At 38.2% G+C, this 16,559-nt stretch overlaps 1 long non-coding RNA gene across 3 annotated transcripts; it reads left to right on the top strand.

The window, feature by feature from the left end:
- Positions 1–11,284: 11,284 nt before the first annotated feature.
- On the top strand, positions 11,285–16,219 carry LOC108259648 (uncharacterized). 3 transcript variants are annotated; one of them, XR_001810973.3, is made up of 4 exons: positions 11,285–12,344; positions 13,564–13,981; positions 14,085–14,526; positions 14,733–16,219. It is a non-coding gene; the product is annotated as an uncharacterized LOC108259648 (long non-coding RNA). The 3 variants fall into 3 exon arrangements; XR_001810974.3 differs by having other exon boundaries at positions 13,564–14,303; positions 14,425–14,526; XR_001810972.3 differs by having other exon boundaries at positions 13,564–14,526.
- Positions 16,220–16,559: the final 340 nt, after the last annotated feature.

The raw sequence follows: 16,559 nt of genomic DNA, 5'->3' as shown, positions 1-16,559 counted from the left end.
TCTTCCCTTCTGTGAACGAACGGTTTCTTAAGAAGACAGAATCTGCGCTCGTACCAGTGTAAAAAAGCTCTTTTGAATGTTGTATTGAAGGTGCATTATGGGGTTGTTGGCCTCAAGGAGTTAAAAAAAAAAAATCCAAATGTCAAACCCACCTAGAGATCTAGTCTTGAACAAAAAGGTCTATTCTTACCTTCTGCACCTTTAAACCACAAAAAAAAAACAGCTTTACTAAGATTTTCTTCCCCTCCTTCCTGTCATATCTCATTCTAAATCATTTACTGTAGTGTTACAGGTGTCATTTAAAATGTTTACAACGTGGTCACATTTTAAATCTTAGTTAATTGACGGAATTCAACCTGCACTTAGATTCCCTCCATACGTGACTTTGGAGTAATCAGGACACTGTTGTTACCCCTTATAGAGTTGATTATTTTTCATATAACCCCCAGTCCAGGATTTTGCGGTCGCACAAATGAACGCAAACGCAAGCAAACGAACAAAAAGAAATGCGGAGTAGCTCGCGATCTTTCAAAATCACCGCAGATTTTCCGCAGATTCGGGCCGAGACACGTCACGTGATGTCCTCACGACGCACGTTCAGCCAAGGCCCTCTTGAATTCACCTGTATTGAAGATGAGTACAGCTGAAAGGTCTCATTTACCAACAAACGTCACTGTGAAAGACGACTTCGTGCAGCTGCAAGTTCGCCAATTCAAGTAGTCTTCAGCACAAAAAAATACATAAATAAGAAGCACGCAATAATTAAAAATCCGCCGCAAGATCAAGCAAGCTGGCTGCAACAATCACAAAAATAAATAAATAAATAAATAAATAAACACATAAATAAAAACCTCAGCAAAATCCTGACTGTATACCAGCGTGCTCTGGTGTTTTATTCCTCTTATTCCAAAGATATTTAGTGTGTAAATTAAAAAAATAAATAAATAAATAACTGTAAATGAACCATCATACTTTTAATCCCATTTAATCTCTTGGAAAGTCTGGAAGACAAGTTACTTTGTTGCACGGCCTTGCTTTTCTTCTCTTTCTCTGAGTGAATGAGGGAAAACCACAGAAACTGAAACGTTCAGTGTCAGTACAGCGAGCGGACTCTTACCGTACACGTCGGAATGAAGGAGAGCTTCGACATACAGGTTTCCCTATGATAACCGACGCGTTTAATTATTTATTTGTTTAATAGATTATGTGGGGCATAATCCACCGAGTCCCTGTATAAATTAACGCTTATTATGCGACGGTCGCATATTAGAATGAGTTCAAACCTGTATAAAGTATGAACCTCTGATTTGATTTCGTGTATGCATAATAGACACGTATGACCTTTTCGAAGGTGAGCTGTGATTATGTTGCACGCATTGTCATTTGTATTTCTATTTGCTGGAGGCTAATAACTCCAAGGTCTAATCAGATTCATCAAACAGAAGGGGTATTTTTGGTTAGAAAGGTATTCCACTGTCTTCATATGTGAATCTTATGAGATTATTTGCACAAACTGATTGGGAAAGAAGTGATGTCCTTGTATGAGGACAGTGGAGCTGTAAATCACGGATGGATTCTCGGGAAAGATACGTGGTTGCGATATTGCGATATTGCTTATCGTTTGCTAAATCCACCATATATATATATATATATATATATATATATATATATATATATAGAGAGAGAGAGAGAGAGAGAGAGAGAGAGAGAGAGATAGATAGATTCCATTTAGGTGGAGGAAGAAGAAAAAAAAAAGTCTAGGAAGCCCGCCTTTAGTTTACAATGGGAGACAAAGGCAATGATGGTAGAGCGCTACAGGTGTTATTGCTCCATTTTGTGTACCTTTAATGTGAAGATGGTGAAAACAGGACTCAGGGTGCATGCCCTCAGGTGTGAAACGGATTACACTAAGCTGTTCGGCTCGTGCGGCAAAGCAGGAGAGAAACATACACACCGAGGGACTCCTAAACAGAGAGGGAGTGATGGGACATGGGATTTATACAAGAATCAGTCACAGAAGAGAGAACAGGGAGGCAGAATTCTCATTTACTAGTTCACCTCACTGTGTGTGTGTGTGTGTGTGTGTGAGAGAGAGGCATTCTTCCTACCCAGAGGGTACATTTTATTCTTTTGCTAACTCTGTAGATGGCTGTGACATTGTTGAGATTTGAAGTCACGATCCCCCAATTATGATATAATTATTTGGCGTATGATTTTATACAAAGAAACCTGTAGTAGAGAAAGGTAATATACGAGCCTTGTAGCTGCTCTCTGAATGTCATGGGATTTAAAATGACAAATATATAATCCAGCGGTTTAGGAGCAATTTTGAACCTGGGGGGCATGCTGCCATGCTAAAAGGGTTAGCATGCTCCCTGGAAAATACTTTTTTTTAATTTAAATTAAGCACTTAAATACTAATTTCTAATTCTTTGGGAGCAGGATGTTCTTTTTTTTATTTTGGATGTAAGAGGGTATTTGCGGTGACAGAAGATTGAGAATACTCAGACTGGGGAGGGGAGATTATAGAGGTGCACAGTCGGAGAGACAGACTATAATAGAACTAGAACAAAAACTACTACATAACATAAACTGCGTAATATACTTTATTTAATAAAGGACGTGAACTGAACTGTTGGCTTTTTACTCCTGAGATTCTCCGCCCAATTTGTCTAGGACTATGTCTTCTATTATATCTGTCTTCTATCTTTCTTTTCCTCTTCTAAAGCTGTATTTCGATGCTGTATATCATATATTCTTCTTAATGAAGTGAATCTTACTATATACTATACATCACATGGGAGTTCTCTGAACGTTTGCTAGGTGTTATGGGCAGAACGGTCACTCTAGTGGAGGAATATATTCGGAAATGTTGTTTGGGTTGTTTTTATGTCTTGGTGGGGACTGAATGGGGGTGCGTTATTAGTCACTCGGGGAGCCAAAATGAGGGAGAGGCTTCACAATGAGACTGAAACACAGGCAAAACATGGCCGTCTTGTCCTAGAGAGAATGAAAAGCCGAGTCCAGCGGCGAGATAATCCCAAGACAGAATGCACATTTGGTTAAATGCCTCCTCTTGCGCGTTTGTCGTCTAATGGCCAGGAGTTGTAATTTGCAGAGGTTTCAGCGGGAATTCGGATGTGAGACTATTCAAATATATTCATTTTCCGTACTGCTTCTGCATCCCTTGGCAATTTAAATCAACTTTGCTATGACCCAGTCTTCCTATTAATACGTATCGACAGCGTCTGTTTCCTGCTCTTCGGTTCATCGGAATGAGGAAAAGAAACAATAGTTAGATCGATTTTCTGCATACTAAACAACTTTATCTTTGTTTGCTCTCATTGCGTGCACCTGCGCACCTGTCCAACAGTGTTGCAGTTCAGCAGAAATTCAGTGGTGTAAACACAGGAGCTCGGGCATCAGTGTTTGTCAGGTTAGGTTACAGAAGGACACGGGAACTTTTGTTGCTTCTGTTTTGGTGATTTTCTCCTCGCTGTTCAGTGACTCATTCTGTTTCTTTGCCTTTTTGCGACACACATTCAGCATAAACAATAAAATAGCGTCTCGTTGTATTCGGTACACTTCGCAGTATCATGTGCCTTCATATGCAATAGTTAACATTCATGTCCTGCAGCCTCCATCACCATAAAAGCGAGGCAAAAGAAACGCAGTGTGTATCTGACAAAGGAGGCTCTTTTCACACCAGTGCTCTGAATAACGCCCCCCCCCCCCCGCTCATTTGAATCTGCCTAGCTTCATAGGGGCATTTTTTCGAACAGCAGTTTCCCTCCTGCTGAGACTTAGACATTACAGCTATCTGAAGTGATACCTATTATATTATATATCACGTCACATGGGAGTTCATGAAAGTTTGATAAGCGTTATGGACAGAATTGTCACTCCAGTTGAGGAATATGTTCCCAACTGTCAGACAATTTAATCCCACTGAAAGATTTATCTGCAAAAAAAATTGTGTGTGAGCGGCAGAAGGGGAGAGGGTGAGTGTGTGGTTATTTGTGTGGAAAATTCTACTGGAAAATGTATTTAGTGTTTATTACATTATTTGTGGCTTTTGCATGGTCTTTGGATACCAGACAGTGCTAGCAATTTTAAGGTTATTTCTCTCCTACTGACAAGCTGTGATGTTTTAAGCTATTTTGAACGCACGTACACACACACACACACACACACAGAGTTACCCTTGGCATTGTATGACAATTTCAGAAGATGTTAGTGTGTTATATGTTATTAGCACGAGTTTACTCTCACATTCATTTCTAATGCTTTATTGCCATGAATGTCATTATATAATTTGTCATTGCTGGCAAAGCAATGCTAAGGGTAATAGAAATAGGAGTGGACATATGAATACAGCCCTGTGACCTAGTGAGGGTAAGCGGTACAGAAAATGGATGGATGGATGGATGGATGGATGGCTATGATCACAGGTTGATTGCTATAAACACATAATACAGGTATTTCTATACTTTTACTACTATTTTTAATCCTACTGAATACATCTATTTGACTTCTCTTGATTATTTTTACTTGCAAACACTTGCTGCTGCTGTAATGCCTGAGTCTGTCTATCTATCTATCTATCTATCTATCTATCTATCTATCTATCTATCTATCTACAGTGTCCTCCATTAATATTGTCACCCATGGTAGAGCAAAGAAGGCTGTGAAAAAAAAAAAAAAAAGAAACTTTGTAGCTGTGTAACAATTATTGGCACCCCTATGAATTCAAATGAGAAACATATATTTATATATAAGATTTTAAATGCCAGAAAGCTTCAAATGGACCATGGTTGGATCTTCCAGCAGGACAATGATCCAAAACATGGATAAAAATTAACACATGACCATCCCAGTCCCCTGACTTGAAACCCATAGAAAACCTGTGGGGTGAACTGAAGAGGAGAAGGATGTGTTCGAAATGTGAAGGATCTGGAGAGATTCTGTATTGAGGAACGGTCTCAGATCTCTCGCCATGTATTCTCCAACCTCATCAGGTATTATAGGAGAAGACTCAGAGCTGTTATCTTGGCAAAGTGAGGTAGCACAAAGTATTGACTAAAAGGGTGCCAATAATTGTTGCACACCTATATTTAACAAAGAAGTTTGCAATTTGTTGATGCCCATGAGAGCAGAGTATTTTGTGAATTTTTGAACAAAAGATTAAACAATAACAATTTTTTACAACCTTCTTTGCTCATATTTGCTATAATATTAGTGGAGGGCACTCTATCTATCTATCTATCTATCTATCTATCTATCTATCTATCTATCTATCTGCTTATTGTACACAGGGTCGCAGGAATCCTCGAAATCGGGGCACAAGGTGGGGGACACCATGTATGGGGTACCAACCCACCGCAGAGCGCAATCACACAGACATTCTCATACTATTAACAATTTGGAAAGCTAATCAGCCTACAGCACATGTCTTCGGGGTGGGGGAAGAACTCGAGTGATGTAGCTAAGGTTGAGGAACTGTATCATTCACATACCACGCTGTCAGTACCGGCATTTTGACCTGGCATAGTGTTATTGTAGATAACTAATTTTAAAAAAAAAAGTCTACCAAAGTCCAGTGTCTTCATCATACATAATTACCAGAATGGTTTTATGAAAATCCTTCGTAGTGACAGCTGCGTCATCCATTAAATCATAGCAAAACGTTTCCCAAGACACCGTTTTAAACTATACTGTGTTAAAGATTTGTTTGCTTTGTTTGTATTTGAATAAATTGGAGTGACATTCAGATCATTGACAAATACATGGTGTGACACATTATTGTCAGTTTTAATGATGTTGCTAAACTAGTGCAGGTTTATCTGCTGTTTCAGAGCAGTAGATGACGTTAGATTAAAAAATAAAAGCTTACAGACAGTTTGAGTTTTCATGTCAGCGGCTTGCCCACGTCACTGGTGTCACAAGGCGTGCGCAACGTTTCAGACATTAGGTGCTATTTTTGAGGCCTTATTTAATCCCTGACAAGCATGAAGTTGAAGTGTCTTCAGGGTGAGAGTGTAGGAATTAAATGAATGTGCAGACATTCTTGATTGCGTGAGAAATAGCATGCGGACTGAATGAGTACAAGCAACTTTTCTTTCTACTAGATTTCAAAAGTAAATGATCAGTGCTATATAATGTTAATGGGAAAGGAATCGTTTGCCATTGTGAATTGTGATTATTCTTGTAAGAAGGCAATATGGATTCATTACATGCCCTACCAGGTCTTTCTGTCAATTTTCGGCATTTTTTTTTTTTTTTTTTTTTTTAAGATGAATTTTATTTATAATTATTGATATAATTTGAAATTTATTTCTGTCAAGTCTGTGCTTTCTCTTTCTTTCTCTCGCCATCTTTCCTTCTGGAAGTTCTCTGTCTCAGTATTCCTCTATATTTTCTCTCTCCTTTAGCCCATATCTTCATTTCTACTTCTTTTTTTCTTCATCTCTGTGACTATTCCACCTCCTTCTCCTCTACCTGGCCTTACCCATCCATTTTCTATCCTGTGTATTCTTTTTAGTATGAGTGGCCATTTCTCTGGCTCAGGCCTCTATCATCTGGCACCATTTAAATGACCAATTAAACCACACACAATAGAAGTCTCATCCAAATCCCCCATTTCCCCAACCTGTTCACTCACAGCCAACATGGGTCTCATTATTCCTCCTGCCCTTTCTGAACCCTTCTCTTGTTCTTTCTCTTTTCCTCTTAAGGTTTTCACTGCATGGTTTGTTTTGTTTCTATTCATTTGTTTCTTCCATTCCCCTGTTCATGCTCAGAAATGTTTGTTCAAATTTGACATCTCACATCAGTGATGATCGGATTTCTAGGTGCATCCCCCCCCCCCCCCCCCCCCCCCCTGCACGTGATAATAGAGATTTTGTAATAAAGAAGGTCAGTGGAATGAGTGGAAGGAAATGAACCATATACAGTATGAATTTAAAATTTTCAGTGAAGTGATAATACATGAAGTGAATGAAACCTATTTACTTAGGGATGTGAGAATCATGAGACTATTCAGTGGCCAAATTATTGGAGATAGCAGTCTCCATGCTGACAGGCTCCTAATTGTGCTTTGCTGTTTTAACTCATTGTGGTCACAAGGTTAAACTGCTATAACTAGCTAATCAAATAGAAAAAAAAGAAGAAAAAAAAAAAGGTTATTAAATTAGACAGAAAATGACAACACATCCTTTTGGCTGTATGTATAGTACACTTTCCTGCAGCTGAAAACCTAAATAAATTGTTTCACCACTGTCTGTTATGGAACACTAACACTGGAGACTCCTTCCATCAGTATTAAATAAGCATTCATCTTACATTACATTATTTTTTCATTTTAATCTGTTTATTGTTACACTGTATCAGATAACATGGCGGTTTCTATATACAGTGGGGGAAATAAGTATTTAACGAGCCAACATGTTTTTCAGTAAATATGCCTTTAATTTAGTAATGGAGTCTTGCAGGGTGAGCGTGAGCAGTGGAGTGCATTGCCTATTGTTTTCTCTGTGACGATGGCACCTGCTGCCTCCAAGTGTTTCTGGAGCTCTTTCCGTGCGGTCCTTGGCTCTTGGGCTACTCTTCTGACTATTCTTCTGACTCCCTGGTCAGAAATCTTGCAAGGAGCTCCTGTGGAGGGAAACAGGATGGAAACTGGTCAAGTCAATCACCCGACTTGAATCCAACTGAACAAGATTTAAAGACAATACGTTTAGAAGAATGGACCCTGAATACTGCGGCCCATTAATTTCTTCATACAGGAAGCATCTTGAAGCTGTCCTTACAAAAAAAGAGTATTAAATACATTTCAGTTAGCGTGTTCAATATTTTTTTTTTCCTGTGTCATTCCATTTTATTACACATAACTTCATCTATGGATGTTGTGAATTCTTTATATTTCCAGATTTCTTGCGTTATTACTGATGTCTGGTGAAAAATTCACGTAAACAGCCTTATTGGAAATATATTTACTGAACCAAAAAATGTTGACGCATCCAATACTTATTTCCCCCACTGTAAATCCCAATATTATATTCAGCCTGGTGACAAATTAAAGGAAAAACCAGAAGCTGCTATGTTGTGGGGGGAGTTTATTTATTTCTGCTGGCATGTTTTAGCGCCACTTGCTATATTTGCTATATTTGTAGACAACAATCTTCCTAATGATCTGTTACATATGTGTTAGTGGGGTTATTAAATAACTGCATAATAGAGATGTTTCATTACAATGAACCATGACACAAAGTAACTAATGACTGTTGAAAACTAGCTACTTACCTACACTGTGAATTTTTTTTTTAAGCAAACAGCAATTTTTATGATGTATTGTGGAGTGAGACATTTATTGCCTGCTGCACATGAAATTACACTCTCTTTAAAGTACAGATAATGGCCATTGCCTTCCATTACTAGTATTTCAATGAGACATGTTTTTCTGACTTTTGCACCTCATTACTGCAATGTCTAACCCGTATATACAACCTTCTCGACATACAGATGCATCCCTGTCATTATTGCCAGTAGCTCAACAACTTACACATATACGCATTGTCTAGTGTCTGCCTTGTCCCTCATTAGTGGCGACCACGATGCAGGTAACCCCGCCACCCAGAAATACAGGCATACATACACAAATTATTTCAGGAATGATGATCGTTGTTAAATTATGACTCAGTGCTAATGTCACAGAATTCAAGGTTGCTTCCTGGAAAATCAAGTGAGTTTCTTTCACTCAATACGAATTAGATTATTCAAAGATGTAAAAATTGTGACTCAAGTCAAAACAATGTCTAAATCCAGACTTTGAGCACTGGCAACTGGTAATCCGTAACAGCACAGCTGTTTAAACCCACACACACCCACATATACACCCTAGGGATGTAACTGAATACATTATTTTAAAAGATAATATGTTCTAAATGGATACAAATATAGTTATGTATGTCATAAGAGTCTCTCTGTGTTTTTGCTTGTTTGTTTGTTTGTTTTCGGTTTGAGATTACTAGGGGGTATTCCAGAAAGTAGGTTATGCGACTGACCTGGATAAGTTTACGCAGAGTTAACGGATAACCTCAGTTTCAGTTCCAGAAACGGAGGGAACTTTCAGGGTATGTAAGTTGCCATAGCAACTTACTCTCTGAACATAACCTGGTCCGGAGCACCTCCCTTTTTCCCTCCATTTGAAGTTGTAGAAGGTCCATATCCATGTCACTTTTTCTAATTTGCCTTTGATGATGGACCTTATACAGCTCCTTTGCAGCAAGACCGAATGATAATTCAATATAATTGACATTATACATTTCTGTAATACATACACAGGCCAAATATTTTTAATCGGCACAACTGCAAGCAATTTTTTACACTGCCAAGATTCTGTGTGGAGGTAGATGGACCCTCCTGTGTACAGGAATTGCCATAATGTTTAAGGGAACAATTACAAAGTTTTAATAATCACATTTTTTTAAACTAAGGAATGCATTATAAGTTAAACCTCTGTGGGCCTTCCAGCATCTTCATTCTGTACCACTGTCACAGCAGAGGTGGTCTCTTCATCTACATCCTACAGTGCAAATTACTAATGATGTTTGGTCTAGCAAACAGAAACAACAACTGAACACAACAACTGTGGCAGGAGGGTCAATTAATACAACGTGTCCCTCAGCAACTGTAAGAAAATTAAATCATGTACATTCTCAAACAAATACACCCGATACACAAAGACATAAGGAATATCTAGTAGGGGCAAAACAATTAAGATTACAGTACACACCATATGTAGTGAAATAAAATAAACGTGAATAATACACAAGTGAAACATTGCCAATAAAGAGTTATTTAAAAATTCCTTTTTTAGACCGTGGCAGTGTTTATTTTCGTCTTGATTGTTTAAGGATAAATCAATTAAAGCACTGGAAACTTAACAAAAAAAAACAACAAAACAAAACAAAACAAAAAAACAAGTCCTAAGTACTAATACGCTACACGTGCATTTTACCAAGCCACTTATATCATGGGAGGTAGATGACTCTGATGAACTGCCCCCTGGAACTGCCCCCTTGATTAAGGGAGAGTGCCAGCTCCTCAGTCGGAGTGAGGGAAGGTGCTGGTGGTCCCCCACCCATTTTACGGGCCCCTGTCTTCTTCCCGTGGCTATATAGAACCTAGTGAAATGTTATTATACAAATTTGGGCCAATTAGTTAGGGTACAATTTAGGAAGTTTATGAAATATTATCTTTTTTTTTTTGTCTCCAAGTTCTTCTGGATCCAGAAAAAAAATAAATCCTATTATATTATTATTATCATTATTATTATGTACAATGTTAAGATATTGATGCAGGGCTATAAGTAAAGGCATGTCTATTAAATGATACGACACGGGTCTAATAGGATCAATGTTTAATTTAGCATCATAGTGAAAGGAAACTTTTCAGATATTTAAGAGCTTATAAGTTCACGCATTTACTCGATCCGTTACTTTTTTTCCAAGCCGACTCTCTGTCTGAAGCAGCAGTTCATTTTTTTGTTGTTGTTGTAAATGCCTTATATTCCTCATAACCATGCGTTAAAACCTCTAACTTCTGCTTCGCTGAAGTATGCAGCTCGCTTTTTTTCAGGTTTCCATGGTGACTCCTGATAACACCAATGATGCCTTTATGTACTCGCCGTGCACATGCATTAACTCTGAGTGACCGATTGGAGGTTGATTGAACTTTACTCCTAAGAGGTGTTCTGGAACCGACATACTCTGAGTCAGCAAGGTCTGGGTTAGTTAATCAACCGAGAGTTCAGGGTTTATGTGACAGTAAGTTAACCTTTCTGAATGCTTTCTGGAATACGCCCCAGGTGTGCACCGCTTGTATATGAAACATTTACATAGTAACCGCCTGGTCATAGTCACGGTGCTTTAAATTACACTCATTTGTTTATATTTTTTGGGAAATTGAACCGACTGACTTCATTATAAAATATCATGAGCGTGTACAGACAGAAATAATAACTGTGTGCAGGATTGCAAACAAATAACCCTGTGCACATCTCTAGCTGATGCCCCATCTTCCCATAAAATTTCAGTGAAATATGCAATTTCAATAGAAATGGTTCTATATTAAATGTAAAAATGTGTCTTCATCACTCTTGGTGAAATGTAATATCTCACTGCAGTATTGCACTGTTTGTTCTTTTAATACAAACTTTTGTAAAATATACAGTATATATATATATATATATATAAGACTTGTAATGAGGAGAGATAGAGAATTAGAGAGACCAACAGATACAACAGAGCACACACACAGATATATACTTCTATAACACACACACCTATGCTTCCTCTATTTTAAAAGCCACTGATGTACACACACCCACATGCACACACACACAAACTTACTTCAAAATTCAAAGCAATCCTAGTAAAGCAAGCGCGAAACTTTGAGACGTTTTCAACATGGAAACATTTTCTATTCCATGCACAGCCATGAACTGCCAGGCTCAATCAATAGAGCACAGCGAAAGCAGTCTTGTAAAAGGACTCTCTTATACATGTGAGTCTTTCATCAGTGTCTAAATCAATATGAGGAACAAACACTTCAGCAGAACTTGACAGATCAAAACATATCGAGTACATTTTAGATGTACAGAAGAGAACTGCTGTGTATATCAGGAAGAAAAAAAAAAAACACAACTGCACAGCAAAAAGGAGAAAAGCAGAGATGAAAGTAATATCTCATATCTCATCAGCGGTGTAATGTAACAAAGTAATAATACTTCGTTTCCACACTTAAGTATTTTTTTGGGGGGAGAATCTATACTTTACTTGGGTTTTGATACTTCTGTCAACTTTCACTTTTACTCCAATACATTTCCCCGAAGCATATTCATTACTACAAGATAAAAATCGTCAGAACACAGACTGCAAGCAAGCCGGTTTGACGAATCGGTGGTCTGGTGTTTGCATGAATTAAATCTCTTTGCGCATGTGCAAACAAGTGCTCACATAACCACCATTCATGTCATTTTCCACTCAAGCCAAGCCAAAGATTTTCTTAAAGCTGCTCTGCCCAGGTGTGTCATGCTAGCAAGTTACTCAGTTCCACCGATTTCATGATGGAAGCAGAAATAACAGCGGCACCTTCGACTCCCACGACAAACGACGGTTGGGACGAAGGTGAACACCCGTGGCCATATTTTGAACACGAGTAATGTTTTTTATGTTGGAATGAAAGAGTCTTCGTACTGGATGAAGTGCCTCTTATGCTTACCCAAAGACACAGAAATATTGGAATTTAAAAACTCGCCGTCCAACCTCAAGAAACACATTGAGGTAAGTTAAGATTACTCCTCTGAATCCTCAGCCTTAGTGCTATTTCGTTAACATTAAGCCAGTTCACATATGTAACCAGCATCGTTAGATAATGGTTACTATACTCAAAAATTTGGAAATATTCAGAGATGTTCGTAGTAGTGACAGGTTACAGAAGATCTTCAAAAGTGCCATACTTTCTTCGAGTTTTGCTTTTAAATTATTACATCAAAATCCGGTGATTATAAGTTACTTGGCTTTATTTATGACTCAAATGTAGGTTTACATTATGAATCAAAGTTAATGAACTGTTTTAATATGAAACAGTGACTACGTTTACATGGACAGCAGTAATCTAATTATTGACCTTACTCTGATTAAGATAATAATGTGATTAAGGTGTTTACATGAGTCGCTTTTAGAATACTCCAGTCATGTTCCCGTTTTACATGTTATAGATAATAATTAGTTTAACAGCCCGCGTCATTACGTCACCGTGCCACGCCGTCCGACGTCCCTCTAGAATTTCACGTATCGACATACAGTTGGTCTTCGTTATGGTACCGCATACAGTTTGGAGTGTTTTTATTTATTTTTTTTACGAACGCTTTAAGTGCGGTTAATTATTAGTCATGCTGTACGTGCAAATAGACGACTGCTTGAATCCGTGGGCTGCGTCTCAAACCGCATACGTAATATAGTACGTCTATATGGTAGCCGAGATACATGTATTTTTCCCCACTACAGGCCTGTAGTAGGCAAGTATCTGGTTTGGGACGCAGCCGAACTCTCTTGTTCGCCGTAAAACGTAAAACTGCCGTGTGTGATCGTGTCCTGTCGCAAAATGCAGTGAAAACTCCCACACGACATTCATAATGTGATTAAGGTGTTTACATGTCTGTAATACATGTCGATAATGCGACTAAAACAGGAGTACTCCATACGTCTTAATTCGATTAGAGCTTATTTCGAGTATGACCTTAATTAGATTAAGGTAAGTAAAAATCACTGTTTACATGGTAGTTTCTTAATCAGAGTATGGTCTTAATCGGGTTAAGAGTGGATTATTGTTGTCCATGTAAACGCAGCTAATGATGACATCAGTAACACAAACCAGGGCTAGATGATGCATAACTTGCTTACAGTTAATGCTAATTGACTGTTAGTGTTGTTGGGTAGCTTTTAAATCCTGTAGCTAAAGTTATTATGCTTAGAAAATGTTTCTCTCTCACTGTTTCAGAGAAAGCATATACACCACCTTAAACAATATGGAGAGCTGACATCAACGAAGAGAAAAAGGACTCCTGAGAGGCCATCCACCAGTAAACAGACCACATTAGTGAACAACTGGATTGTCTCATTGACAAGGCTGTTGTGAAGTATGTGGTCGAAGGGCTCCAGCCTTGAACGAGAGATTTTGTGAAGGAACTGCAACCTAATGCAAAAATAATGTCACGGTTGACCCTGCGCTCTACGATTGATGATGCCTCAACGGAATGAAGAAGGCAGTGACCGAGGCCATGAGAGTGGTTGACCATATCGCTACCACCACTGACTGCTGGTCTGTCAGAAGGAGGCGCTTCATAGGTGTTACTGTACATTGGATTGACCCCGACAGTCTCACCAGATACTCAGCAGCCCTAGCACACAGTTGAAAGGTTCGCACACATTCGATGTGTTGGCAAACACCCTGAATGATATCGATTCCGAGTTTGAAATTCGTTGTCAGATTCTGAGAACAGATAATGGTTCTAATTTCAGAAAAGCTTTCCAGGTTTTTGGAGAAGATGAGAAGAACAATGCAGTCGAAAGTGATGGTGATGCATCTCAAAAGGGAGAGGATGAAGCGTGGGTGAAGAGGTGGAGTTTGTTGATGTGTCAGCACTTCTGAATGAAGATGATGGCTTTGAGTTTCGTCTCCCTTGTCACCTACTCAACCTAATAGCTATGGTTGAAGCTATGAAAGCAACATCCAATGAGGTATACAAGAAAGTGTACCATTCAACATTTGGAAAATGTAATGCACTTTGGAACAAATGTGGAAGATCCACACTTGCAGCCAAAAATGTTGAAGATGTTTGCTCCATCCAAATGCAACCAGGTGGAACTCCTTGTTCATGGCAGTGGAAAGACTGCTGAGGATCATCAAAGATAAGGGTGAGGGGGCCATCACAGTCATCTGCACAGATGTAAAGCTTCCACTGTGAGTAAGAATAAAATTGTGCAAGTTTTATGTTATCACAATTTAAGAAAACGTCCTGAATGTCTTTAGAACTGTCCCTGCGATTCCCCACCCTTTCTTGGGCATTAACTGTATCCCAACTTCCATGTATCATTGGTCCATTTTAGTTTTTGTTCACTAGATGAATGGTTTTATAGTGTTATAAAACCAATGTTGTTGTTTTACAGGTTTAATCCAGCTGAACTTGAATTCCTCACTGAATATACTGCTGCTATGAGCCCAGTCACCAAGGAAACCAACATCTCGCAAGCAGAAGCAAATGCCCAGAATTCCAACAATCAACCTACTGAGCATCAAGCTTGACCGAGCCTCCAGGCCTCTGGTGGATGCTTTACTGGTGGGAAAAAAGAATCGCTTTGGCCACATGTTTGAAGACCCTGAGCCGTGATTCTTCTACCAAAATTTAAAACAACTTAGGCAAAGGATGACGCTACAATCAGAATTGGCAAAACAACATGGGGATCGTGGAAAAATAAGTGTACAGGGGCACATTTTGACACTCTATAAAAAATTATCACTGCACACTATTTTTTTTTAAACCTCAAATAATAAAAAAAATCATGACATATTGGAATGTTGTATTAATCCTATAATTTATATTTTCATGCTCACTATTTCAGGAATGGATTACATCAAGCAGCACATGGACGGATCCTCCCTGCAGCCAGCTGATGCTAGGTCCAGTTCATCTGATAAAGATGACTTCTTTCTCATCCTGCTGCCATCTCAAGCACAAGACAGCTCCAAACAACCGGACGGATACTTGGCCTGTTCAGCAGATCACACGGACTTGTTGAAATCCTTCAAAGCTGTGTGCAAGCTGTCTGTGAAGCTGAACACACCTTTACCTGCCTCTGCAGCCTGTGAAATGCTATTTAACATTGCATGACTAGTCTTCGGCCCAAGAAGAGCAAGACTGAATTCTCGCAATTTTGAAAACCGACTTCTGTTGAAGATGAACAGGAAATATTTCAGTTTCAAGTACTGACTGGGTTTTACTGTAGGGAAGGATATGAGGAAGGACGGAGAGAGGGACAGATGAAAGAAGGAATGGGAGGGAAGGAAAAACAGGATTTTGTTCTTTAAATTCTTTACGTTGTAAAGACATGTTTTCTGAATCGACATTTGATTTGTGTTGACATGTTAGAGCAAACGATCAGTCTCGCAGTTATACAAGCATCCACATGGTGCAGATTCAGCAGCCAAAGATATTCAATGATAATCACTGTGTTTGCTTTCCATTTAAACAGAGAATTTTGGAGCACAACTGTTTACAAGTCATTTAAATTGTAATTGTGAAGAAACATCTTTACATGAACAGTTTTGCTTGGAGTCCCCCCACATTCAAATTAAACAGTTCATTTTTTCAAATTCGAAACGGCTTTATTTATTTATTTATTTTTTTTACTTAAAACCAAAAAAAAAAAAAACTTAAACATTTTGGACTTTTTTTTTAATTCAAAGGAAACAAAATGGAAGAAACAGAGCTAATACGGAACAATCCTGCTGCTCAAACTGTGTATAAAATCAATTTTAAATAATATTTAGTTAATACTGAGTTAATACCGTCAATCTTGCTGCTCAAAATGTATATAAAATCTATTTTAAATAATATTTATTTGCTCCTTGTGTGAGCCTCAGCCTGAGGACCTTGTTTTTGTGCTATGTAAGCTCCATTTTTAAGTAAAAATAATATTTTTTAATGCCTTTTTTTTATTCACAGCATTTCACTTGTACTTTTATTTTCATTACTTAAGTACGTTTAGTATAAAAAAAATACTATCCATACTTAAGTACAATAAAGTATCAGATATTTTAAAACGTAATAGTAAAAGTAATATTCTGAATGGTGACTTTAACATCTACCAAAGTCATCTTCTGGTAAGATATCTGTACTTTTACTCAAGTGTGGCTTTCAGGTACTTCATCCACCACTATATCATATCATATCATATTTTTTAGGATATTAATTCCTCCTTTGTGATAAAACTCTC

Source organism: Ictalurus punctatus, chromosome 2 (genome assembly GCF_001660625.3).
Source record: "Ictalurus punctatus breed USDA103 chromosome 2, Coco_2.0, whole genome shotgun sequence".
Classification (NCBI taxonomy): Eukaryota; Metazoa; Chordata; class Actinopteri; order Siluriformes; family Ictaluridae; genus Ictalurus; species Ictalurus punctatus.
The sequence above is the reverse complement of the archived record's forward strand: the minus strand, read 5'-3'. Positions and strand labels throughout refer to the sequence as shown.